At 43.5% G+C, this 25,195-nt stretch overlaps 1 protein-coding gene across 3 annotated transcripts in view; it reads left to right on the top strand.

The window, feature by feature from the left end:
• The window catches only part of zmiz1a (zinc finger, MIZ-type containing 1a), a 107,187-nt gene that overhangs the window by 23,702 nt on the left and 58,290 nt on the right, over positions 1–25,195 (top strand). For all 3 annotated transcript variants that reach the window (XM_028603570.1, XM_028603572.1, XM_028603571.1), the window contains exon 2: positions 3,319–3,435. The gene's annotated coding sequence lies outside the window, so the exon portion shown is untranslated. The remainder of the gene's footprint in view (positions 1–3,318; positions 3,436–25,195) is intronic.

The raw sequence follows: 25,195 nt of genomic DNA on the forward strand, positions 1-25,195 counted from the left end.
GTTGTGTTAAGACGCCCAGGGACAGCCCTGCCTGTTTTAAGGAGATGAGGTTGGCTTTTATAGCTCCTCTGCTTCCTCAGCCTTGGATGATAAGAGGTGTACGTGTGTGTACGTGTGTGTGAGTGAGTGTGTGTATAAGTTGAGCAGCCGCTTGAGACTAGGATTCCCCCCCAGGAAGCTAAAGTAAACGTTGTGGTGTTAAGAGCTTTTAACAGGAAAACTTGGGCTTTATCATCTCCAGCATTTGAATCACTTTAAAGGCTTTGCACAGAAAATTGGTTTATCTCCGTCAATGAACAGCCACATCATCAGATACGATTACCAGGATTGAAGTGTTAAGAGAGTAATACCAAGCATGATTATGAAACAGGAGAGTTGACACAGAATTTAGATTCAAAGGTGACAGGACTTTTTAGTCTCACAGAGACACCTATAACAACACACACACACACACACACACACACACACACACACACACACACACACACACACACACACACACACACACATGCAAACACACACACCCATGCAAACACACAGTCATGGATACAGACACAAACCTCATTTAACACGATTAGTTTCTTTGAGGATTTTACCGCAGCCTCTTATATCCGGGATGAAAGAGTTCACACTTCTGACAGGAAAAAAAAGCTGGAGTCTGCAGAAGCTTGTACGAAGCATTCAGCTCTTCACTGCGATATTCACCACATTATTAGGAACACATTGCTTTGTGCTGTGTTGCTCTCAGCATCATCTGTAGTGTGCTGCTCAAGTGGTAGCAATTTTCTTGTAGTCTCGTGTCTCTTATGCAGTATTACAAGTGAAACTCGATTGCTGATCTCCGCTCGATTTTCTAGTGCATTTAGTTTCTCATAAACGTTTGCATTCTTTAGTGATTGCTCTCCCGGCAGCTTCAGATGTGCAGAAATGCACTGCCATCTCAGTATTTAGCACTCTCTCGCAGTCTTTGGCTTTGAAGCCTGATGTTATTTTAGAGTATGAGAAAAAATATTTTCCCAGTTTTGCTCTTAAACCAGAATCCACGCTAACCTCTACTGTAATAAAAGCAAGTTGTTGTTGTTTTTACCGACCTTAAGGCAGCCAAACATCGCTCTCTTGTTTTAACCTTAAAATATATGTAATAAAATGAATAAAACCAATTGAAAATCTGTTTTAATATAATAATTGAATTTTCTGAATGTATGGCCATCTTAACAATGTGATATTATAATCTTTCTCTTAAACCCATAACCTTTGCGCACTCAATGCACAGACGTTTTTAAGAGGGTCCATTGGTGCGTGTTATAGCTGGGTAATATCAACCTAATAGGCTTACCTGTCAGCACTGTATGGGACTTGGACCCTGTAAATCACATTTGTCTGCGACACCTGCTCGCCTCCCTGCGTATTTATGGGTTTCTCCTCCGCGATGTCCTCTTCTTTTTGGCCCCAGTCCAAAATCAACCCCCTCTTCCCACAGTTTGTTCTTCAGTATGCTCCCTTTTTGTCATGGATTAAATGAACAAGCAGGTGTTGAGATGTATGGGGGGCCCCATTCCATCCATATGCCCCTCCTGTTTAAACCATCCATCTATTGCTCTAAATATCAATAGGAGATATTTAGGAAATAAAATAATTGTTGTCAGTTTTTCTAAACTTTAATTAATTAGACATTTAAATGTTTCATTAAAAAAAGAAATCATGAACACCTTAATTTTATACTAACTTCAGCAAAATCCTGCCATGTGGAAATCCAGTGTGGCATACTATTACCTTGATTCCCTTGTATAGTTGATGTAGTTTTCTAGTATTACTGACATCAAATCTCTTCCACTTTCCCATATTTTTATGTAAATGGCTGGTTCCCACTGGCCAACATTTCTTTGACTCAGATTAGAAGTGCCAAGATATACTGAACCTCTTGGAAAATGGCCACAAGGGCAGCCTGAAGCAGAGGAAGCTTGTTTGTACCAGTTGTAGAGATTGTAAGTGATGAAACAATGGAGGCGAAAAGAGAGTTGTGTGTATTCCTAGGGGACTGTCTTTACCAGAAGACCTTAAAGGGACACCCCAAAATTAAAAATACATATATTTCCTCTTACCTGGAGTTCTCATTATCTAGATTGTTGCGCAGTGTTGGAGATATCGACCAGAGAGATGTCTGCCTTCTCTTTAATATAATGGAAGTAGATGGCACTCAGTTTGTGGTGTTCAAAGATACATTTGAAAAACTCAACAGCAACAGTCATGTTCCCATCACTGCCGATCAAAGCTAGAGCTGATAAATACCTGTGACTACTACAAAGTCATTTGTTCCGCGTATGAATGCCAATTGTAACCTTTTTCACTGAAGACAAAAGCCAGATATTAGTGGGTGTTAGTGGGTTTTTTGGCCAGTGGGAAAGGGGCTTAAGAGTCTACAGCCACGCTAAAGGCTATGTGAGGCTGTACTTAGGCACAGCAGGGGCTTTGAGCTAAGTGCTAACATCAGCATGGTGACAGTGACAGTGCTAACATACTGATACTGATGCCAACTCTTAAGACTTTTGGCATGCTAAACTAAGCAACTTTGCTTATTAGCACCATCACAAAGTACAGCTTAGATTGATGGTAATGCTATAAGTTTTACAGATATTCGGTCATAAAAGTTGAATTTCTGACCTGATAAACCACTAACGTTGTTGGCAAGGCTCAAAAGTCTTGCAAAGGGAGGGAGAAGGGGTTAGTTTTAAAATCAGGGTTGGGTAATATGCAGGCTAATATGTTATTTCATCTCAGTTTTCATATTGACATTTACACCAATTGAAGTGCATGGCAGATGTCTAGAAACAGAATAGCAATGTGCTGGTAGGCTAATCCCAAAACCTGTGTATGTGTGTTCTGGGCCTCTGCTGGATTTATATCAGCCTGTAAAGGGTGCAGCAAAGCAGTGAGGAGCGACTAAGAAAGGTGTATTAAGGCAGTGAATCTAGCCGCTGTGTGTGTAATGGACTCAGGATGAGGGCTGACCAAGTGCCAGGCTGCTGATAACCTTTAGGAAGGACATTGGGGGGGGGGTATACAGGACTGCTGCAGTATACAGGCACGGCACTGTAATAGGTGGTGCAGTTGTTCATTGGTTCACTGGCTCTCCGGCAGGGTTAGGAGGTAGAGTAAATGGGGTAGTATAGCAAACTCCCTCATGGCTTCCTGCATACATTTTTCGACACCAGGGTGTATTTCTCTGTGATACATTTGTCCTCTGTCTGAACCAGGTTCTCCCTGGCATTCCATTAAAAGAAAATTAACAGCCTTTTCTTCTTTCTTCCTTCCCCTCAGATCACCGCTTAAAGGAGGGGTCAGTGAAGGACCGTGCGTGAGGAATACATGAAGGGCGGGGTGGGAGAGGGGGCGGCCACCACAGCGGCAGTACCACCAAGGTCAAAGTTCACACAGGTAAACAGATTTTTCTTTAAATTCACAGCTCTGTGATTGTGCACACTCTCTGTTTTAGTCCTGGCTTTTCCGCCCCCCAACACGGAGCAGACTTGGCACGCAAAGGCAAAGTAAGGGAGTAATGTGGCTGGTTTTGATTGGACCCTCCTGAGCTGGCGGTTGGGAAGGAACTGGGAACTGAGCAGTCTGCAGCTGCTGTTTATGAGGAGCTGTGCAGGATCTTGTTTGGCTCTGTCTAAAAAATCCAGCCAGTCCCCGCCGAGAAGCCTGCGTCCAGTGTCAATACTGCTATGTGCTATGATTCAAGAACCATTTGTTTCCAAAAAACATACATTTGTTTTTTTACAGTGGGCACATGTGGGACTGCGGAATAGGAGGACAGATTAATTTCTTTTACGCAGATTTCTAGCGACAAAAAGTGAATGCAAGTCTAGATTTGCCAATTTAGTGCATTTCTGGACTATGTAACCATAGCCCTGACTGTAGACTTAAACTCTTCTAACCTAAATTAACTATGGGCTGCCTTTTCTGCTTTTTGTTTTAAGAGGCATATTATAGTAATTTGATATTGAATTGAATATCAGCGCTGCACTATCTCAATGAAAAGTGATACTTTGAAGATCTTATTGTGGTTCAAATTCAAACATCAAGTGCATGTGCACTTAACATGTTTCTCATGGCCCTGAACCAGACAAGTTAGTCATTTGTAAAAGTAGGTCCTGAGTGGTGCAGAACTCTTGCCTTTCCTCCTGTATTCTTTGCTACCAGGGATTAAGGAGGATTGGGAGTGAAGCAAATAAATAAATAAAGTACTGGTTAATCTTCCTTAGCGCGGTGTGTGTGAACACTGAGCAATGGCACCGCTCGGGGAACATCTGCCTCGCACACAAACACACACCCACATGTATATGACAGACAGACAGACACATACACTGTACACACATGCGCGACAAGCAGGGATCAGCCGAAGTGATAAGCACATGAACGTCAGAGCACAGAAAGCGACAGGTTTAATACACATACACTCCCAAATACACACGCGCCGACCATCGGCAGAGTAAGTAACGCACAGTGAAAGAAAGAGGGACGCTGCCTGTCGACAGAACAGAGCTGCAGAATGTGACAGCACGACTGCAGACACATGAAAGTATAGGAAGACAAGTTTTGCTGCGTTTCTCTAAGCTGTCGTACTGTATTCAGCTCGCCTGGTATCCATGTCCTTTTTTTCTCCCTCTCTCGCATTAGCACATACACGGCGCACCAACAGTTGATCAAACAACTGTGCAATTGAGGCAGAATTTGGCCAGACAGCCAGCCAGGATGAGTAATGTAGAGCTCCTTTGGCTTAATATGTTTAGAAAGCCTATCATTGCTGCAAACATGTTACAGACTGTTGCAGTTTACAGAGGAGTATTTTCCCCCTGCAGCTTTAATTGGATGCATTTTTAATGTTAGCGCCACATAGTGTGACCACTGTTGACACTGAACACTGTGGCTGTTGTGAGGCGATGGAGTTGAGATTGAGGAGAGAGGAAGAGTGTGTCTGAGTGTGTAATGGTTGGGTGGATTCCTTTAGTGTGTTGTGTCCACACTGAAGGTGAAATTTCTAGTTCTGGGTTAAAAGGTTACAGCTTAGTTATGGAGCCTACGCACATGGCAGTTGTAGCTACGGAGATACCTCTTGGAGACCACAAGAGTTATAATTGGTCAGCTCGGACTGCTTGAGTTTTCAGTGGTGGTAGAAATTGCTGCTAGCGGAAGTTGAAGAAAATCAGAGTAATAGGTAGGGCTCGGCGATATGGCAAAAAAGTGATCACGATATATTTCCCCATTTTAAACAATATTGATATTTATCACCATATCATTTTTTTTTTGCTGATACTGCCCGTTCAAAGAAGCCTGAAGAAACCAGAGGTTTAATTACACTTTAGAATATAGTTTATTAACATATACATTTTACAATATTCAGAACAATGTTTTTGTTGAGGACTCACATATTCACATTATGAGATACCACACTGATCAACAGAGCAGTAGTGCCCTCTACTAGCAAAAGAAAATTAAGAGTAGCACCTTTTCCTCATACAGAGTCATCCTAGAATTGCATTTATCTTTTTGTGTTTGCAAAACTGTGAGACTAAGTGAGAAGTCAGTTTTGGCTACATTTCTTTTGATCTTGTAAACAACCTAAAACTATGTAAAAAGCAACATATTAAATGTGAACTGCCAAGAAAGCATCTCAAATGTTTGTAGAGATAGCAAAAAACCAAACAAAGTAAACAAGTGCATGTGTAAACAAGGGTCTTTCGCTATAAAATAATAAATAGCGCTTGTTATAGTTTTTTGAATGTTTTTCATATGTGGCAATGGCTGCAAAAGACGACACAATTGATTGTTGTTTTGGTACAGCAGCTATAGCAAAGCTAATGCTAACGCTGTTGACAGCAGACAAACTAACGTTACTACTTTTAACTTGCAGGCTGTGTGGACTCGGGCCAGCATGAGTCTGCATTCTCATACTCTCGATGTGGTCGCTGGGAAGGTATCTGTTTAGGCGATGGGAAAGAGATGTTGAGTTTCCCGTCCTGGTTGACATCAACCGCCGAAATATTTCACAGACCGGCTTAATCTGCTCCTTGTTGCTTTTGAGAAATCCAGAACCATTTTCACACAACCAACGTCGTGTAACCCTTTTTATCAACAATGTATTCAGCTTGAGAGTTCCCTTTCATGTCCGCCATCACTTTTGTTGCCCTAGGCTCCACTTTTGCTCATTTCTTCTCCCTTTTCCAACTTCAACTTCCCCTATTCCTAAACCTGAACCAACCCTTATGTCTAACCACTATGGATGGAGACGCTATGCATTTTAACAGAAGGGAAACACAATTCGACGGGGGAACACACTTCGACACAACACCGGCAACAGACAAACGCTCAAAAATAGGAAGTGGGCATGCCGGCAAGCCGAAAAGCCAGACTCTGGCAGTTGTGTTATTGGGTAAATATGTACAAAGCTTATCATCGGTATCAACCTGAGTTTTATCGCGATGCTGTTTCGAGATCTTTTTATTGCCCAGCCCTGGTAATAGGCCTAACAAAGCCATCTCCACTGCAAACCTTCTACTGCGGGGAATATATTTAACGCATGATACAACCTGATCTTGTACCATACATCTGCCTAGTGCTGTGGTGGTGCTATCAGTGTGTGAAATCTTTTTTTTTTTAAAGATTATTTTTTTGGGCATTTTAGGCCTTTAATTATAGGACAGCTGAAGAAGTGAAGGGGGAGAGAGAGGGGGAATGACATGCAGCAAAGGTCCGCAGGCTGGAATCGAACCCGGGTCCGCTGCGTCGAGGTGTAAACCTCTACACATGGCCGCCCGCTCTACCAACTGAGATATCTGGGCGCCCAGTGTGTGAAATCTGATGCCGAAATACATACACAAAAAAACTATGATGTAGGTATATACAGATGGCAGTTTTTACACCAAAAACGGTGTAAAAACATTTGCTACGTAGTGGATGTAGTCTGAATAATAAACTCTTTTGGTGTGTTTGTCTGTGCCTCCTGCCACATGGCATTCCTAGATAAAGAAAATGATGTCAGAGCTCATAGGGATTAGCTCACTCCAAGGGAATTGGCATCCCATTCCCAGGCTTCTTTGTAATTCTGTTGTTTCCCTCCATTTTTGTCTTGCCCCCTCTTCCTTTATTTGTTTGTTCCTCCTCTCTTTCCATCTTCTCCAGATTTAAGTTTTTCTGAGGTAAACGTGTTCATATGATGAACATAAGAACTCCTATGTGTCTTTCTTTGTATCTAGATATTAAACTGTTGGATGAAGGACACAAATGAAGATAGAATGAGAGATAATATGAGTCTAATCAAGACTCTCTTTCTCAAAGGAGTTTCACCTCAGAGTGCAGCAGTTTAGGAGACTGTGATGATATTCAAAAGACAGGAATGTGTATTTTTATCCTTGGTGGTGATATTCATTGTGGTTATTGTCTTATGGCCCATTTTTCACATACACAAGCTGGCCTTTTTTGGATTGTGTGCTGCAAGAGGCATCTCACAAACAAGCAGAGGTATAAAGTGGTGAGAGTGGGAGGATGAGAAGGAACATTGTCTTCTCTTTTCCAGCTCAGGGACAGAGCAGAACAGGATATGTGTGAGGATACTTGCTATCCTTAACAACGTCTAACACTGCCTCAGGGCTGCCTCTACTTCTCTGATGCAGCTGAGAGTAATCAGAAAATTGGAATATTTGCAACACATTCCACAGCGTCAGATGGCATCCCTGGTACACTATAATTACCAGAGTAACACTTTTACTTGGACATGTTTCGACATAATGAAGGCAATAACTTAGATGAATGTCTTAAAATCCTTTTCTTTAATAGATTTAGATGATTTTTTTTTCCTTGACACAATTATAACTCATTAAACCTAATAAGTAACATACCTACATGGATTTAGTGCATCAAGAAGGTTTCATCCTGGCTTTATTTTCTTGCTTTGTGTCAATGTGAATTCAAGTTTTATAAAACATGGGTTTTATTTATGTAGTTTGGACATGGTAGAGGTAAAATAACAATTACATTATACTCCTGAGATCTGGGCGACATTGCTAAAAATAAGTCAGATGGGGCAATAAACAGGAGCGGTTGGGTGATCATACAGGTTGTAAACAAACCCTAAGGCTAACCAAACTTGTTTGATACAGAAGGCAACGGCGGAAAGGTTAAATCATTACCCAAACTGTCCAGAATTCTGGTTCAACTTCAACTTTCCCTGTGCAGTGAGAGAATATTATCATTATTTTGGTTGCCACAGGAGAGTATAAAGTTATCATGACCAATAGAAATGTTGGCCAAAACTACCAAAATAAGTTGTAATAAACCCAAATTTCCCTGTACATATCTCCAAATGTTGATGCAATCTGAAATGACATCACTCCGGCAGGACGCCATCTTTTTGCGCCGGTCGGTCCATGATGTTATCTATCACTGGGTCTCTCTGTCTGCCGTCGTCAATTACCCAGAGGAAAACAACATTAGAGGCCTGAATGGGACACGGAGCCGTGGCAGGCCTGACATGGCTGTGTTATATGATTACACAACCTGTTGGCTGTCCGCCTGTCAAGTGTCTCCCGGCCCTGATGAATGGCTGTAATATGCCACGCATCACAACACGCCACGCCACACACTCATTAATGGCTTCTCATAATGCTGGGGACGTTCCTCCAATGCCGCGGCAGGATTCACAGAGAGAGAGAGAGAGCGAGAGGGAGAGAGAGGGAGGGTGGTAGTTGTAGAGTGAGAGTGAGAAATGGTGATTATGAATACTCCAACCTTGTTTCCGTGTCGCCATTCAAGGCAGTAAACAAAAGAAACATGGTGTCGCCATTTGAATAATTTCATAAATGGTGTGGCAGGATGCCAGCATCACTCTCACATCATAACTCTTAGCGAATGAATGATGTCAGAAGTGGGATGAGAACACTCAGCAAAGGGAGCTGTAAGAATTATTTGTTTTAAAAGTGCCCCACATATGTTTCTCAATTAGACACATACTCGTCCATCTGTGGCCTATTTGCATAGATTATCAGAAATGTGTGCAATGCGGCATGCACGGCAGTGTGTGGGAACATTACAATAGGGATGCTTAAAGAAAGGAGATTGAATCGGTCGTCTGTCGGATGCCATCTGAAGCTTAGCTGATTGCTCTTTCTTTCAGTGAATTAGGAGACACGCTACCCAAGATACTCCAAAATACTCGACTCTCGGCTTTAACAAACAGATTTGATTCTCATAATGGCACTGCTCTCTACAAATTAAACAAGTGAACTCTGCAGGGGAGATACTGTGTACAAGTGCTACAAAGTGTTACAGTTTTTCACAAAGTGTAGTGGCCATGGAAGGGTTATGTAAAACCTACATGACCCATAGCCACATTAGTTGGTGGTATTTATGGCTCTGTCAGACTTTTAGTGAGTAATGCCTACTGGGAAGCATCAGCCACATTAAAGGAGCCACATTGATGAGCACATTCTTTCTCTCAGTTTGACACCTCTGCTCAATATACTGCGCCTCAGCTTTGTCTTGTTATATATTTTGCATTGTCTCACATTAAAATCTGTATTTTGATAGAAAGAGTCACAGATGTTAAGAGATTTTAAATTTCACCTCGCTCAGATGTGCCAGCACTTTCAGGCTGGATGCCGTGGAGGAAAGTACCGAACAGTGCTGCACCTGCAGTGAGTGTGTATGACAGAGAAAGAGACTGTCTGTCTGTATATTCCTCTGTCTGTGCGCCTGTGATAGTGTATGAGTTCTCTCTCACAGCTTGAGTTTCTCAGTTTGAAATGCAACACCTGCAGATGTGTCTTGTAAACTGCAACCCCCAGCTTCTCTCCCATTCAGAGGGGACCATTGAAACAAAGCAATTAAAGTAACTGGGTGCGTGGGTGTGCCTGCCTGTGCATGAGTGTGAGAGTGATTTTCCACTGTTTTGATACCAGAATCTTTAAATTGAACAAAAATATCTGCACTCAATGCAGGAAATAGGACAGCTCTGTGCCAATCACGTGCTTCTATGTCATCTGTCTCATTGTCTGTTTAAATATGGAGGTCATAGGTCACTGACAACCTGTTGACACAGAGCAGATTACATTATGCACACACACACACACACACACACACACCCATGCAAACACACACCCATGCAAACACACAGGCAGCCACAGCCCAGTTTTTGGCGCAGATCTTTATAGCAGTGGTTTCTTGTTGCTGCTGATCTTTGGGTCCTTCCAGCTCCAGATACCAGAGCCTGAGTTATTCTCCGCACCCTGACCCTCCTAATTGAGAACGGCTGTATGCTGAGAAAGAGAGATCTAAACAGACAGAGAGAGAGGGGGAACAGATTTTTGTGTGGAAGAAAGAAGGAACAAAACTATGAGTAATTGAAAGGGGCAAAGAGCCAGACCTGTGCAGGCCAACGCTGATCAAGTGGAGGATGGCTGTGTACTCAACAGTTGGCCTCATGAAAGCTGAACCTCCTCCTCTCTGACCACAAGCCAAGCAGAGCAAAGCACAATGTCCTAAATGTAGGTGTAGCTTTTCAATATAGTAGGAAAGAAAGAAAACAAAGAGGGAAACATTGTTTGGAGTGGAGAGAGCATTGCATAAAGGAAAATCAAACCAGAGGGTTGGGAAGAGCAGTGGTAAGCTCAGTGACAGCTGCATGCATGTCGTAGTGGGTGACGGTCTGTCCGTCTGTCAGGGCAGATATTTCTGTCTGTTTAGTGCTGCCTTACTGGCTGCCAGAGACACTCCTCATGTCATCGCTGGGTGCCTGCTGTCACTGGCTAAAAAGGAGAGAGGGAGTGGAGTGTGTGTTTGCGTGTGTGTGTGTGCGAGAGAGAGAAAGAGAGAGAGAGTGACAGGGAGAAACTCGAGCAGCTGTCTTGAAAGTTCCTCTGCTCTGTCAGTACATCTTGAATCTGCTTTCCCCTGATATCTCCCCCGGTAAGACAGTATTTCAGTCAGTTGTTTGGTCAGACGTCCACCTTTCTGCTGTTAAAGGAACACACTTTTGGGAAATCAGCGTGTTGCACAGCTTATATCTGTTAAATGATGAGTTCACATACATTTATACATCTGCCATCATTTTTAAACCCAACTTCAAAAGCGGTTATTTGAAGGTCTGTTTATTAGCTAAAGGTTTTGAAGTATCAGAATGTAGACTTAGCACACACACAGTGTTGACTGATAGTTGGCGACTACTAGTATTATTTTAGAAAACTTGCAGCAGCTGTAATGAAAAGACATAGTGCTAGGCGGCTGAGTCTGTCAATTTTGTGTAGGAGGTACAATTTACATGAAGTATTAGTAATAATATAAATAGCATACTGTTTTAAATTTCCTGGGTCAACTGAGTGTGTGTGTGGGTGGCACAGTTAGACAGTGTAGAGCTGAAATTCACTGTTTGCACTCCCGAAATAGTTCTGAAAATCACTCCAGCTAGTCTGTTCAGTGTATATTAAAGATATTAAGTGTTTTACAGTTTGTGAATGTGCAAAACAAAATAACAAATACCACTGACAACTGTTTACTAAAAGCTTTGGTGCTTAGATAAAACTAGTTGCAATGGCTGCTATCATTTAAAATACCGAAATGATTTCAGTGCCTGCACTTTCATTGCTCAAACAATGGCCCGATCTGTTGAAAAACATAATGTATTCCTTTAAAATCATGGGTTTCTGTTTCTTACTAATATGGTGTATGTTTGCCTTAAGTGCTGGCCACTGACTGTTTGATTGCAATCATCTGTTGCTGTCGTCTGATTACAAACACGTGTTTTTCACCAGCCGAGATGGCTTGGAGTGAGGTAATGGTATATTAAGAAAATTTAAGAGCATTAGTAAGGCACTGGGCTGCACATAGAGCTCAACAGTCCCACCCACAGCGGGTTCCGGAAGTAAAAATACAATGCAATTTCTCCATTGACAAATTGGAGTATAAGCCATAAAATGGTAACCGTTGATGGTATACTTAAAACCAGCATGCCGATGTGACTCAGCAATTGTATATGCTCATATAGACGCCAAAAATCATGGGGCACCAACCTTGTTTAGAGATATACGTCTTTTATTCGCAATGTCTTGGATAAGTACTTCATTACCCACAATCCCGAACAATCCCACAATCCCACAGTGATGCCTCTGATTGGTGGAACTCATGCTGGTGAGGAGGGGGAGGAGGGGGAGCTGCCTGCACGATCCGTCACGAGGATTTCCGACACTGCACGAATGCCGATCTGTTCCATGCTTCTGCTGTTAGCCTCCGCCGGAAAGCTAACGTTAGTTTAGTTAACAGCTAATTTGGCTAACCGCTAGCTGACAGCTTGATTCAGTCTAAAATAACGTTAACTCAAACTAAACACTGGGAAAGCAGGTTATATATTTTAACGGTTATTTTCAGGTTTAATTTTGAGGGTCTTCTAAAGTTATTACATGCTGTCTCAGCTAGCGGTTAGCCAAATTAGCTGTTAGATAAACTAACGTAGCTTCCTTTATTCAATGGTGCGCGGTGGTTTATGGGATGAGTAGTTCCTTCGCTCTGAAATGACGATATGTACACAGTCTTGTACCTTTGACTTTTTTTTTGTTTTTTCACTCGAAATGGTACGTTGTATGCTTATGAGTCACGTACCATCTGGTTAGCCTAAGGCATGGTCTAAAACTCTTTATATACAGATTTTTCCAGACGTCAATGGGAGAAATGAATGGGAAATTTACTTCCGGAACCCAAGGTCTCTCAGAGGAGGGGCGGGACTGTTAAGCTCTATTGGCTCAGTGGTGATCATAAATGTTGAGGGTTTGCACCCACAACGCAGCTTACGCCCAAAACTGTAACGTTTCCTCGTTCACTGGGTGTCTGCATGTGTTTTCTCTGGTTGCTCTGTTTTTCCTGCAGCTTAGGTGAACTGAAGGTGTGAATGTGTGCAACCCTGAAAGGGATAAGTAGGTATAAAATAGAGAGATGGGTAGCGAGGTGCCACAGTTTAGATGCCACTTCTGATTTAAAGTTTTTCAGATATCTTAAATTGTCTTGACCTTTCTTGGACTGTTTCATGGGATCCTTGTATGACTTAATGAATCTAGGAAGCAGGCTCACTTAATTCTCCAAATGTAATTCCCAGGCTGGAAAACCCCTAATTTTAGCAGTGGTATGAGCTTTCACAGTGACGTTGCCTGTAATTTTGTAGCAGCCGTGACAACATTAGTCCAACTTTAGATTCTGTACTGTCAGTGTTAGCTTCCTCTGGCTCCTCCAGTGCCCTGACAGCCCTGCAACCACACACCGGTGTTTATGTTCTTTAGGTTAACACGGTTATCTCTCTACGTAACCTGAGCCCTCAACCTACATGGGCACTTGGCATATATGTGTGTGGTTGTGTGTGTGTGTGATCTTGCAGCTGCAGGACCCGTCTCTTTTCCCTGCGTCTCTCTCCAGAAAGAGCTGCAGGGACTTGCCAGTATTTTCATTCCCTCTGGAGGCATTTCCGCACACCAACAAAGCCCGGCCTGCCTGATGAAACGGAGAGGAAGCAGCTTTTGTGAAGGGAGCAGCCAATTTTATGTGTGTGTGTGTGCACTGCTGACCCTGGCTAACAGTTAGTTACATGCAAATTTACTTTTGAGCTTGCAATTCAGGTTGCTCCAGGGCCAGGCTCTTGTTTGCAGACAAGCCTACTGTAGCACGAGAACAAGTCTACTCTGTAGCCCATTCAAAAGACAAAGTTGCCTCTTGCTTGCCTCTAATTTACTGGCATAATACCTAGCTTGTTGGATTGGTTAGTGTTTTTTACAGGGCTTGTTAACCACCGGCATTTTACAGTCTTCACTTCCTCTGTAGCCATTGCCAAAAGGAAATGTGAGATGTAGCCCAGGTCACAATTCTCCAGAGTGTCTGGCTCATGGAAGGGACTGAATCAAACCACTAATAGAAGAAAACGGTGTCCTTTCTTACTTGACACTCATGTCTACAATAATAAAAAACATTGATTTAAATGAGAGACATTCATGTCCAGCTCTGCTGTTTGGGTTTAGTGTCTGAGTATTACTTTTTTCTCCATGCTGCCGGTCCGGATACAATTTGTTAAGTTGGTGGTATGGTTTCCAGAAATAACTCCTAGGTTTTGGCAAGAGCTGAGGTCGAAGCTCACACGAAACATTTTTGCTGTCTCACTTGAGATCATGACACAGCGACCGAAAATCACAAATGTTTGCAAAAGCAACTGCAGTCTGGCAACCGCAGTGTTGCTAAAGCTGAGATTTTCTTTGGGGTTGTCTACAGAGTCAGCGTCCTGTGGGTTGTTAGCCAGGGCCCTGTGACACACGCTCATGCCCATAAACAGGGATTTGGCTCTCTGGAGAAAATAACCTTGATAATTACTGGGTGCATATGGACCTGCCCACAGTGGGAGGAGGAGGAGGAGATGGGGGTTGACTGAGAAGGAGAAAGAGAGGGAGAGAGCCACATCCGCTGGTGCATTCCTCCATGCTGTGTCATACTGGTGCTGAGTTTCCCTTCAGTTTGCATGGAGTTTTCCACGAGGCAGTGGGTGCAAAGAGGTACTGATGCAACGCTCTGGGCTGTGGACGCTGACATTTAAAGTTTAACAAGGCAACAAGCCACACATTCGTAGACTCCCCACAGTAACAAATATACAACAGAAGTGTTTAAAGAGTAAACATAAGAAAACAGCTAGATTATGACCAAAAATTGGAGACATATGGAGGTGGGATACATGGAGGAGAAGACAGACACAGCCTGGTGACCTAACTGCTGATGTGCTCATAGATTTCGACTCTCTTTCTGCAATCACATGGTGTCTCTGGTCTGGCTGAATTGGCATCATTACAGCAGCCAGAGCTGAATGTCTGTGGTTGGCTATCCAATCCAATCCAATTTTATTTGTAGAGCGCATTTCACAGATAAGAAACCAACAAAGCGCTTTACAAGGTACATACAAACATACATTGGGTAAAGAAAATACAGCATGACATGAGGAGAGACAAGGAGAAAAAGACAACTCCCATACTATGCCCCCACTAGGAGCACAGTGTGGGAACAGGAAAAAAACACCTCAGCAACATAAGCACATAACCAATACAAGGGCACACAAGACACGCAATGGGTGAGGGGAGTCTTGGGGGGCATGGGGGAGGGGGGGTGTTGGGGTGCAGGTAGTCCAGCACAGGCAAGCAGACATCTGGTCCTGCAGCCAAACAAAGGTGCTGGTCACAGACCCTCACTGGGGGTAGAAGCGGTGAAGGCGCTGGATTGGGGGGGGGGGGTGATTGCATATCTGTATATATGTAAGAGTTCGTGTGTATGTAGGCCTGAGTAGTCAAGCTACGTCTGGCCCCCGTAATCTGGTTTTCTCAGTCCGCACGATTGTCATTGCGATACACAGCCGGTTGCCATGGAGTCAGCCTTGAAACACGACCCAGTCCGAGTCAACAATCAACAGGTGTCTGTGGGAATCGGGTAGGGAACGCAAGAGTGTGCCTCGCTGCAGTGCTCCAGGGGGAGGTGATTATTCAACACCGGCCTCGGCCAAGGCCTGTGCTGGTTCAGGGAGCCGAAAAAGATAATATTGGAATTTGTTTTGTCTTAGGGCCAGGAGCCGCAGTTAGTCACTCTCGACTTCTCTGAAATGTCCCCTCTTGTCTCCGTATCGATCAAATTTCCTTGCCAAAACCGTGAGTTTCCCCAAGATGTTGTCCAGCCTATCCAGAGCTGACAGTCTCTCCAAGATGGTATCCAATTTTTGGCCCATGGTGATCATAGTATCCAATTTGTGGCTCATGGTGGTCCAAGTCACAATTTGAGTTCCGACAGCTCTGCCCACAGCTTCAAACATGACGGGCAGCCTGGTATTTTGCTCGGTTCCCGTCTTCTTCTTAATTTCTCGATAAACCAGGGCAGTGCCTGAGCCAATCAGCAAAAGACCTGTTATCATGGTTCCGAATAGGTAGATATCTAACCGCCAGAAACACGACCCGCCACCTCTCTCCCATGCGTCCATCGTGTACCCAGCTGCGAACGTTCTGGCAGGGCAGTCAGGTTCCTCCGAACCCGAGCTTCTCGTCGAGAAGATGGTGTCAATTGCGCTGAGAGACCAGTTGATCAAATCCATAATTTGTAGTTTAGGAGCAGTGCCGAGAGAGAGACTCTAGAAGTACACAGAGACAAAGACTAGACGAGAGAGCAAAGCAGGGTAGGCAACGGGAGGAGAGGGAGAAAATGCGACCGCCTTCACAGAGAGCCAAACGAGAATTAGTTGCCGTCTGCTTGCCTGTCATTCAGCTGGTTAAAGAGGCCTCGTTGAACTGCTGCACTGTGCCCGGCTACTACGGGGCCATTCATGCCTGTAACGGCAAAAACCAGCCAAGTCCTGTCATCAGCGCTAGCTAGCACATACCAATTTACGACTGGAAACGTCAAGGGCATTTTGCTTGGTAAGCACAGTTTTCCCCCGAGCAACCTCGTGTCACGCTTTTTTGAAAGCTTGGATTACATTTCTGAGAATGAGAAGCTCCTCTCTTACAGAGCAAGTGTCTTTAGACAAACACAGTGCTCGCGTCTCAAATATGTTATGTCTCTGTTGCATGTACGCCGCCTACATCGAGTGTAAAGTGAAATAGACTGCTCCGTTCCCCAAGGAATCATACAACAACAGCACAAAACAACAAAACAGATCCTTTGTGCTGCCTCAAATGCTGGAAATTTTAAACAGAGGACATGAAAAATACAGTTTCCACATACACCCCCCCCTGCTTGTCAGTTGCTCTGTGTGCCTATGGCTAATGGGACCTCATCCTGTCACAGATGACCTGTGCCTTACTGAAACATTCTCCGTCCTCTTTTCAGTCCCAGTGTGACACTCAGAGAGAGGACATGCATGAGAGCCATTACTTCTTCCTGCTCTCTCCCTTCTTTCTCCAACTCTTCTTTGCCTCCTCTCCATCCTCATCCTCAACTCTTCCACTCCCTCTCCCTCTCTCAACCTCCCTTCCCTCTCTTGTACGTTTTGTCTTTCTCCCCTGCCCCTCGCTCTGCAGTCTTAACATCTTCCTGCTATGATTAGCAATAGTGTTTTTTCCCCAGCCAGTGTAATGTCTAGAGCTTCCCATGTCCTTGGAAAGCAGCCTAATAAGCTCAGACACACACTGCTGTCTCTGCGCTCCACAGGCCTATTCTCCAGTGTCACCCAGCACACACTGAGGTAAACAAAGACTGCCACACACACACATACACACACACTATCCTAGTGTGCTAATAGACCAGCATACCAGCCCGCTGAGGACAGTGTTGTCGCTAGCTTGCTAACGTTGACCTTCCGTGTGCCAATCACAACAAATCTGCTCCCCGATTTGAATATGGGGAGTGTAACAGTGTAAATTGAAAGCAGAAATCCCCCTGGTGTGAGACAAGATGAGTCTCTGAATAAATTATTCAGATGGCAGCCTCTTTCCTGCATGATTCTCGCCTTCTGCTACGTTTAATGGCATCTGTGATGATGCCCATTGGAGAGTAATCCAGATGTAAGACGTTTGTGTGTGTGCTTACATGTGTATGTGCATTTCTGTCTGTGTGTGTGGCCTGCTCACCCCTCTTCTCATGCATCCCGTTGTGTCGTATGATGGGGAAACAAAGCCTCAACAGGGGAATTTATGTCTACTCCGGAGAGCGCTGTAAATAAACGACTAGTGAATCAATGCCTCCATTTGTTTTTCACTGATAATTCTGCCTGTGCTGTGAGGCGGTGTGACAGTGTTTTGCAAGCAGGCGTAGCTCTTAGCAGTCATATTTCCTGTCAGTGAGAGTGAGAAAACATGCCACACCGGCCTCGTGTTTCATTACCAGGGATCAGTAAATTACTGTGTGCTTTTTTTTTTAAATTTCACTCACTGCAGCTCATTTAGCACCATGATGTAGCGTTTGTATGAGTGGGAAATAATACAAGCATTAGATATTGTGCTTTAGAGCTACTCAGTCAACTAAAGGCACACAGGAATAGAATTGACCAGGTGTAATTGAATAGGAAAACCCACAGCAGGTCCTGTGGTGAATGTGCTTCAGTCTAATGTGTGAGCATCATTTATTCGCTGCAAAAGGATGACCTTCCCTTGTGTTTGTGAATGAACTGTTAGCAATATATTTACATGTTATAATAAAAGTGTGTTTGTAAGCCATTTTTCTTTTTAGGGACGATAGAATCTTGAAAGCTGTTATAGGTTCAGTTTCCCCAAATTACAATAAAACATATTTTTGTTGCTTGTATTTTGTTTTGGTTTTATTTGGCTGGGTTTCATCATCTCCATCTCTGGGATTTATGCTTCCACTCCAAAAATCTGGAGGTGAATGAAATGTTGTTACAAAAGTACATTAAAAAAATTCATCTCTAACATCTCACATCATCCGGACATAAAGAAATTAGAAGAATTTAGGTTATTTACCCTAATTGCAGTTCTGTGGCCTTATATAATAATGAGACGAGCACAGGTACTTGTATTAGTTACGGTTCGATGACTAATAGGAGCAGTGAATAATGCTGTGAGCAGAGTGATCCCAGTTCTTTAGGAATAAAGGTCACCTCCCAGTGTGTAAACCTTGATTAGGAGCAATCATTCAGCTAATGCTGCTGTTGGCAATGCCAACATAACTACACACAAAAGCCTCTAATGAGCGCTGGTTTACCATGGTTTCTTTGTGCTCAAGTACCCTTCTCTGTATCCCATATCCAAGTGTGAAATTACAATATCAGATCATATTTAGTTAATTAAACTCATATGACTAATTTAATTTGACTCAAATATGGGGGAAATGAATAAATCATGGAGGCGTATTTAGCTTGCTAGCACTGGTGTTAACAGTAATTAAATATGGGGCAATCTGTAACCTGTGAAGAAGATAGCTCAAGTCCGCCTACTGTACAAATACACATGTGGAAAGAAATGTAAGCCAGACAGTTTTGGCAAGCAGTCTGGCAGAATATTAATGAAATGATGTGGGAGTTTCAAACAGAAATAAGTGAGTTAAAGATGCAGTCCTGTAACGTAAGCTAGTGCATTAATAGTCAACGAGTGGTCGTCCCATTAGGAGAACTGCACATCGTAGCTCAAGAAGAGCTAGAAGCAGAGAAGAAATATTCCTCCCATGATTAGAGCCTAGGGAGTTCAAAGACAGCTGCGTCTGCAACTAGATGGACGCAAAACACTCACAAGGAAGACGAGAAATCAACTTGTATTTGTCATTTAAGTATTTCATGTTTCATATTTGTTGGGGATTAGAGATGCACATTCTCTCCAGCTCTGTCAGTCCCTGTTATGTGTTTCCAATCTGTCAGATGCACGACAGGGTGCTTTATTACATCTCGATAAATGATGCCACCTAAGTCTTGTTTTCCTATCACTAAAAAGCAGATTGTGTTTTGTCACACTCCCCGATGTGCGTCGCATTCTGTTTTGTTTCATTTGAGACTCGCTCTGTGATTGATGAGGATTAAGGAACAGATTTTGCTTATTAGGAAACACAGGAACATCCTCATGCACACTGGTAAGGATCTTCATCCGAGCAGTTAAGCATCAGCTCGTACGGTGATACAGATATGTTTCATTGTGTTTTTGCAAACAAGATAAGACGTTTGCAGTTTGGATTTTGTCTTTTGTTGTGTTATACCACCCACTAAACACACAGGCGTTTTTGTCCTGGAACAGAATGCACTGTGATACAGCGGCTTTCAATATATTTTGATTCAGAGAAGCAAAAGAACAAACAGATGATTCAGTTTTAGGGCACCAAAAACTTAAACTCAAATCATCTGTAAAGAGAAGTCCTTATTTTCCTGCAATACTGAAATTAATACGCTTTGTCTTATTCTCCAAACACTTCCAGAAAACAATACTGGACCACATGCACGTCAGAACATGCTGAATTAATCGCTGTGAGAGGTTGACCGCCATTGTTTTGAATGAAAGCATATGTTTATTTGATGATTTACATGATAGGGAGATTTTGTGGGTGATGGCATTTCCTCTTTGCATGGTAGACAGCTGGCGCTTGTCAGGTAACAGGGCAGTCAGTCACAAAAGCCCAAATAAGCTTTCATGCCAAGTCATTCTGCCCTCCACTATATCACTGTTCTTACTCTGATGTGGTCGATTTAGAAAATGCCCTATTGAAGGATGTTTAAACGACCACATTCTCGCATCCATACCACTGTGGTGATACCTTTCTGGCTCCGCATCAATGCTGTCCCTAGGGTGTGAAACCTGAACAGCAGTGTTAGCAGTGTTGAACCAATGGTGAGTTACTATGTATGGCTATTGATCTGCCTCTATCAGTATCAGTCTCCAAGAGGACAACTGCTAATCCCATATCCCCATCCTCCAGTCATTTACTTTCTTCCGCATAAACTGCAGGACTCCATTTGATGCAAAAACATGCCTGAATACTGTGTTCAATTAGCCTTTGAACAGCATGAATATTATGTATTCAGTTATCTCTTGGTCTGCATGAATATTAAGTGTTCATTTTAACCTTTGCCTCAGAAGACACACTCCATCAATCAGCATCACAGTGTCAAAAAACCTTTGGCGGACGTGATGAATGATGTAATTGGGGTGAATGAGGATGTGCGGAAACATCAGACTTAAGGACGTCCCATTATGGCCCCAACACGTTTGAGTAAAAGGAGACCTTGTCCCTCTGCTTTTGTTTAGGTGGCGGCGCAAAATGTCGACAGTGTAGTTTGTATACATGCGAAATGGCATCAAAGCGCTGGAAGGTGAATAATTTTTGGTGGCATCTGCACATTCTGCAATATGCTAATGAGCAAAGCTGCAAAAGCCAGATTGCCAGGAGAGAGAAAAAAGAGGGAGGGAGCAGAGTGGAAAAGAGAGAAACAGACGGAGGCTGGTGTAAATTATGGATGCAACCTGCGATTTCCAAGAGGAAAAGAAAGGCAGAGAGAAACCTCAAGTCATGCATATCAGATTACGCATTTACCACATTTTCTTATCATGGTCCGTGAGCAAACTCGTATACAATCTGGCCTCTGTGCGTGTGTTTTTGAGAAAGAGAGAGTGAGAGAGAGAGAGCACTTGCACATTCATCCATGTCCATGTTTGTGTGGAGCTGTGTTGTGCTACCAAGCGTTCTCTGAACTTGATAAGACGTGTGTGTCTTAAGCTGTGTTGACTTTCATTGCACTATTGTGTTGCATTGCTTTGTATTGTGTGTCTCAGTGTGTGCTTACAGTCTCATGGCCCATGATAGTTCACACACACATATCATTTCAGCGTTGAGCATGAACATGGACACAGTGGTGAAACTGTTGTGTTTGGAGCGGTTTCATTTATCTAACACTCAAATCACACTGTTGATGTTTATATGATGTTTAACTGTACTTAACAGTACACGGACTGCTGCACTGCCTGTTTTGTTTGGTTGAAGATACTTAACTTTTATGATGTATTTTGCCTGCTTGAGCATTTTTATGTTAAGTAAGAGTGAGTGTTCGTGTCCCACTACCACATCCCACCCTCATGTGCCAGTCCCCTAACAGCTTGTGTGAATAATGGATCCATTCTTGAGTCATGTCTGTGACTGGGGCCTGTGCAGTGGTGTGGTTTCCCCAGCAGAGGTGGAGGTGGGGGGAGACGGGAGGGGCTGGTGGTCTGGAAATAGCTCTGCCTGAGCCGGGAGCGCCTTAGGTGGGCCTCTGTGCCAGCCTCACCTTCCTTTAACATGCTCGCACGACAAAAGCACAATTCTGCCAGAGAACCTGGCACATATTACGCACCTATTTTCCAGTCAGGTTGAAATGAAATATGGGTTAACCTGTCTCCATTCAGCTGTGCTGTTTGAGTGAACCCTTCGAAGATGGCAGGAGAATTCGAAAAAATACAATTTGCGTTTTCTAAGAATTGGACGTGAGCCACATCACACGCGAGAAGCGAGAAGTGTCTGAGCCGGGAACAGAAACTATGAAGCTGCCCTGGATTTTGCCTCCATGTAAATGTGTGTTAATGTGCAAAGTAGGTCATTTATTTGGAGCAGGGACAGCCGTAGTGTGCCTCTCCGGAGCGATGTCAGAACAGGGAATCATTTCATAAGCAGACATATTGCTGGATTTGGTCAACTGGGCTAGGGATTTACATATAAAAATATTTTGTTTATATGTCAAGCCCAAACCCTAATATACCAGAGGGAGGGGGAGGAGGGGGGTATTGAAGGTAAAAATGGCTGTGGTCAATCCAGAGACAGCATCATAACCACAGATAGCAGCCCAAAAATCAGACTAAATCAGATTACCAAACAAACAACTAAGAGGATTAATTCTGATCCCTCTCTCTTTTTCCCATCAGACGGACATTAAATCTGCAATCTATAAAATCCCTTCAAATTATTATTTTTTTTTTTTTACTTTACGGCTCTCAGTTTTTGGTCACATGTTTGGACTGAAGCTCTTTCTGCTCTCAGTGAACTCTGCCCTTTTGTTCTGCCTCGAGGCCTCTGGAAAGTACTTTACTAAACAGGATATCATATCTGTCTTTAAAAATATCTTCAAGAGGTACAACACGATACTGACCCTGGATCAGATGCTGTACTGCTGCCTGTTAAGCCCCATAATGTTATACTGTAATAACGTGTTCCACCCGGCACACTTGTTGTCAGGAATAAAGCTGTGTTGAGAGACGCCTGTGGCTCTGTGGCTGTCACTTCAACCAGCAGAGCAGCGTTCACTGGCACAGACCTAATTAATAGAAAACATAATCTATGGAAGGAACAATTACACCTGGTCCCCGGCTTTTAGAGATCAAAAATGTTGCTGCATTTCTTAGAATTAATCTCAGGGATGATTGTCGGAGTACAGCAAATCAGTTGCAGTACAGGATGTGCTCCGGAAAAAAAGACCGTAGATTAATTTGGTTAATATTTCATAAAGCTTACAAAGGCAGAGGGCATTTGAGGCTTTTCAGATTATTTGTTCTCAGCCAATATTACACACCACGGTTGAGCTGCTGTGCCACTGTGCTGCAAAGTCTACAGCTGTTGAGCTCAATGCCAAGACAAGGCACTTGCCGTTAAAAGTGTTTGTCTGTGATAGTGTTGTTTGTGAAATGGGAGCCGTCCAGATGTACTGCTCCTTTCCCTCATGCCGTGATGCCATTCAAAGGGGCCAGTTCTCGCACAGCATCGTATCACTCTCTCTCGAGTGCTGATAACTGCTAACAGATTTGTATTAATATCCTCACTGGTACTCTTCAGCGGATTCATTTTGAATCTCCGCTTGGCTACTCACGCACGTCTCGGCTAAACACAGAAGTACAATACAGCATTGCTCTTGACGGCTTGACAAACTGACAATCCCACTCTCAATCACTCCCTCTCCCTCCCTCCCCTTGCTCTCTCTGATAGAGCCGTATATTGTAACCAACAAGACTGTAATCAGTGCAAATCTAATCAAATCATTGCTCCAACAAGCAGCCCTGGCTGCCAGGCTTTCACGAAACCCATCTCAGATCAAGAGGCAGGCTGCCTGTACAGCAGTATGTACTATAACCATCCGCTGCATGAAATGTCAGGAGAAGTAGGATTATTTTCGAAAATATCACTGACAGCATATAGCTCAGAAGAAGAGTGTCTCATGCTGTGTTTGTATCTCAGGTGTGATATGTGACACTGTGTGTGTTTTTAGTATGCACAAATGTGAAAGCAAGCAGAATGCTGATTTTTTTGACCGACACTGGTGTGTGATTGGCAGAGTGTTCAAGCCATCGAGTGTGTGTTTTAGATCTGCACAAACAAATGCACATCTCCAAACCTCCTCATTATCTGCAGCAGCAAAGCTGCCTGGGCACTGGGACAACTTTGTGTGTGTGTGTGTGTGTGTGTGTGTGTGTGTGTGTGCGTGCGTGCGTGCGTGTGTGTGTGTGTGTGTGTGTGTGTGTGTGTGTGTGTGTGTGTGTGTGTGTGTGTGTACTCATTCCAAGATTTGGTTAACCGAGTTGGCTTGCCCAATCACATTGCCACAGAGTGTGGAGTTGCTTCGGCCTCTGTCTCATTTAGTGGCACCCACATTCTTGTCCTCTGGCCATGAAAACACACAGACACTCATGCTACACTGTAACAGACATACAGTGGGGGAAATAAGTATTTGACCCCTTGCTGATTTTGCAGGTTTGCCCACTTACAAAGAATGCAAAAATCTACAATTTTAATCATATGTACATTCTAACAGTGAAAGACAGAATCCCAAAGAAAATTCCAGAAAATCACATCATATGAATTTATTAAAATTGATAACCATCTGATGAGGAAAAACAAGTATTTGACCCCCTGGACAAACAGCAAGTATTCTGGCTCCTACAAGCCAGTTAGTCTTTCTTTAAGACACAGCCCCAATACGAACCAATTATCTACATCAAATATACCTGCCTCACCTCGTTACCTGTATAAAAGACACCTGTGAACACCCAAACAACCAGCATCCAACATCACTACCATGGGCAAGACCAAAGAGCTTTCTACGGACATCAGGGACAAGATTGTTGATCTGCACAAGGCTGGGATGGGCTACAAGAGAATCGGAAAGCAACTTGAGAGAAAAGATCAACTGTCGGTGCAGTTATCAGGAAATGGAAGAAGCACCACACCACCGCCAACCTCCCTCGGTCTGGGCCTCCACACAAGATCTTGCCTCGTGGGGTGTCCCTGATCATGCGAACGGTGAGGAATCATCCCAAAACCACAAGGGGGAACTGATGAATCAACTGAAGGCAGCTGGGACCACAGTTACAAAAGAAACGGTTGGTAACACACTACGCCCGTCATGGATTGAAATCCTGCAGCGCACGCAAGGTCCCCCTGCTCAAGAAGAAACATGTACAGGCCCGCATGAAGTTCGCCATTCACCACCTGGACGACTCAGAAGAGGCCTGGAAGAAGGTGATGTGGTCAGATGAGACCAAAATAGAACTTTTGGCCTCAACTCAACTCGTCGTGTTTGGAGGGCAAAGAACACCGAGTACAACCCAAAGAACACCATCCCCACCGTCAAGCATGGTGGTGGCAACATCATGCTTTGGGGGTGTTTTTCAGCCAAGGGGACGGGACAACTCCATCGTATTGAGGGGAGGATGGACGGGGCCATGTATCGTGGAATTCTGGACCGACATCT

The sequence above is a fragment of the Perca flavescens genome, chromosome 17, assembly GCF_004354835.1.
Source record: "Perca flavescens isolate YP-PL-M2 chromosome 17, PFLA_1.0, whole genome shotgun sequence".
Taxonomy (NCBI): Eukaryota; Metazoa; Chordata; class Actinopteri; order Perciformes; family Percidae; genus Perca; species Perca flavescens.